At 50.5% G+C, this 2,500-nt stretch overlaps 1 protein-coding gene, 1 long non-coding RNA gene and 4 other non-coding genes across 6 annotated transcripts in view; 4 read left to right on the top strand and 2 right to left on the bottom strand.

Moving 5' to 3' along the window:
* Positions 1-1,441, bottom strand: part of LOC142989450 (uncharacterized) — a 1,752-nt gene extending 311 nt beyond the window's left edge. The window contains exons 1-2 of the long non-coding RNA XR_012960690.1: positions 1,093-1,441; positions 1-367 (exon numbers count right to left, since the gene is read on the bottom strand). The exon at positions 1-367 is cut by the window's left edge and continues 311 nt beyond it. This is a non-coding gene — a long non-coding RNA (uncharacterized LOC142989450). The remainder of the gene's footprint in view (positions 368-1,092) is intronic.
* trnap-agg (transfer RNA proline (anticodon AGG)) lies at positions 203-274 on the top strand. The gene has a single exon. It is a non-coding gene; the product is annotated as a tRNA-Pro (tRNA).
* Positions 496-567, bottom strand: trnap-agg (transfer RNA proline (anticodon AGG)). The gene has a single exon. It is a non-coding gene; the product is annotated as a tRNA-Pro (tRNA).
* trnap-ugg (transfer RNA proline (anticodon UGG)) lies at positions 789-860 on the top strand. The gene has a single exon. It is a non-coding gene; the product is annotated as a tRNA-Pro (tRNA).
* trnap-agg (transfer RNA proline (anticodon AGG)) lies at positions 1,355-1,426 on the top strand. Its single transcript has one exon. It is a non-coding gene; the product is annotated as a tRNA-Pro (tRNA).
* Positions 1,442-1,592: 151 nt separating the features above from the next.
* The window catches only part of bbs9 (Bardet-Biedl syndrome 9), a gene marked incomplete at its 3' end in the record, with an annotated part of 6,539 nt that continues 5,631 nt past the window's right edge, over positions 1,593-2,500 (top strand). The window contains exon 1 of the mRNA XM_076138983.1: positions 1,593-1,720. The remainder of the gene's footprint in view (positions 1,721-2,500) is intronic.

The following is a 2,500-nucleotide window of genomic DNA, read 5'->3' as shown; positions in this document are numbered from 1 at the left end:
CAAGTGTAAGAGTCAGGGATGAAGAGGAGGAGGAGGAGGAGTGTGTGCCGCGGCTGCTGCTGCCGTTTCAGTCGACCCGTGTTGCAGTACCACATCCCGCCAGCAGGGGTCAGAGTTTGCCGTGTCTACCGGTCTGCATAGGAATTTGTCCAACGTGGCGTTTGGAGAAGTTTGAGGATGATTACAGGAGTGTGCAGTGTCTGGCTCGTTGGTCTAGGGGTATGATTCTCGCTTAGGGTGCGAGAGGTCCCGGGTTCAAATCCCGGACGAGCCCTCATTTTGAAGATAATCTCTTTGAAGCCCCTCAGCACATCCAGGTCCTGATGTGACCTGAAGACCTTTCACCTCTCAGCCCAAAGCTTCCGCTCTGTAAGCAGAATAAGACAGAGTCACACTTTGGTAAATACAAATAAAGGCTTTGCTCTCCTGCAGAGTGACACGTTTTGCTCTATTTAACATAAAGACTATCGTGCTTTGACTTTAAGACAAAAGCGTGGGCTCGTCCGGGATTTGAACCCGGGACCTCTCGCACCCTAAGCGAGAATCATACCCCTAGACCAACGAGCCACATACAATATGCAGTACCGACAGATGTTCTGAGCTGTATGGATGAACAGCGGTATTCAAAAAGTCTAACAAACACAGACTGCAGTACCGCAAAGTTCCACCAGATGGCACTCAGGCACCAGAGCCTGCAGAGGTCTGATCCCGGACAGCAGCAGGATCCAGACTACGTGGCACAGGAACGTCTCAACGTCTCAACAGGACATTATTGGATGAGTGTGTATGGCTCGTTGGTCTAGGGGTATGATTCTCGCTTTGGGTGCGAGAGGTCCCGGGTTCAAATCCCGGACGAGCCCTTCTTTTATACTTGAGAAGCCAAATCTGTCCTTTTCCAGTAATAATGCCTCAAAGAAATAACGCAGACGTCCCTCCATACCTCCATCCAGCCAGACAGGAGAGAATATAAACATTTACACCCCTCACACACTGCTGTTACCAAGTTTAATATTTGACTTCAACCATATTACATCATATTTATATCTGTATACGACATTGATAAGCTCGATTGAAGATCTGAGGTTCACTCACTTGTTGATGTATTTAAATGTTGTGTCTCATGCTGCACACGCGCTCTGGCTGCAGACGAGCAGGTGTGTGACGTCACTGAGAGGTTAAGGATTATAATAAACTGCTAAAGTCTCAAAGCAAACAGACCGCGTCCCAAACTATAGTGCAGTACTGCAAAGCGCCACAAGATGGCCCCCGGCCCTAAGGTGAGCTTCTCTCACACAGGACAGCAGCTGCGTGGTTCCGTTAGCTCTGAACTGGACCTCCTGATCCGCTCTCCACCGGCTCGTTGGTCTAGGGGTATGATTCTCGCTTAGGGTGCGAGAGGTCCCGGGTTCAAATCCCGGACGAGCCCTGATTTTGCACTTACGGTAAGATAATAGACCAACATGACGTAATGATGAGCTCACAGGTGAACTCTCACTCTATCTTCCACCGGATGTTATTTCAGATTGAATACGCGGTGTAAAACTCCAGCTCCCGTCCGTCCTTTAATCCTCCTATTTCCGCTCATGCGCACACGCGTCCTGCTCTCCGTGAGCGTTCAGTGTCATGACAACAGGACGATGGCAGCAGCGCGCGGAGTGTGAGTGTGTGTGAGCTGTGGACGGAAACACTCGTGGGTTCGGTCGGTGTCGTTTCCTTTAAGGTGAGAGAAGAAGAACCGGGATGCGTTCGAGTCCAGCGGAGACTCGAGCTCCGTTAGCACGCAAACTTAGAGCTGATTAGCGGCTAAGCTACTGTGGAGTTACCAGCTAAAGACACACACACACACACACACACACACACACTGAACCAGCAGCTCGTTAGCTCCGGTTTGTCTGTTTGTATTGGCTGAGTTCAGAGACACTTAAGGCTCAGCTGTCGGGCTCAGCACAGTTAGACAGCAGCTTAACGAGCTCTTAAATCAAATTATTATCCTAATACTTAAGTCGTGATTTTGTTCTACCCCCCCAAAAGTGTTTGTGTTGCGTTCAGGTGACATGAAGCTCAAACAGGAAACAGGAGAGACAAAACACAACAAAGCAACAAAGCAGAGCCTCCATGTTTAGTAAAGTGAATGTTACTGAGCTCCATGAGAGAGAGAGAGAGAGAGAGAGAGAGAGAGAGAGAGAGAGAGAGAGAGAGAGAGAGAGAGAGAGAGAGAGAGAGAGAGCAGCATGTGGAGACGACACAGGGAGGAGCAGCAGGACGAGAGGACAAGACCTGGACTAGGAGGAGCAGCTGAGCGGGGAGGGAGGGACCTGAGTGAGGGGGAGGGGCCTCCTATGGACCTCCTGTGGTCCTCTTATGGACCTGAGTCCTGAGTCCTGCCCAGTGTCTCACCTGAGTTCTGTCTCCATGTGGAGTTAGGGTTTGTCTCCCCCTGGTGGAGAGTGCAGCAGTAGCAGCTGAGGCTGATTGTGTCTCTGTGGCTTAGCCTCCGGTT

The sequence above is a fragment of the Genypterus blacodes genome, unplaced genomic scaffold (assembly GCF_046128005.1).
Source record: "Genypterus blacodes isolate CSIRO-AG114 ecotype Tasmania unplaced genomic scaffold, CSIRO-AGI_Gbla_v1 ptg000426l_1, whole genome shotgun sequence".
Taxonomy (NCBI): Eukaryota; Metazoa; Chordata; class Actinopteri; order Ophidiiformes; family Ophidiidae; genus Genypterus; species Genypterus blacodes.
This window is presented reverse-complemented; position numbering and strand designations above follow the sequence as displayed.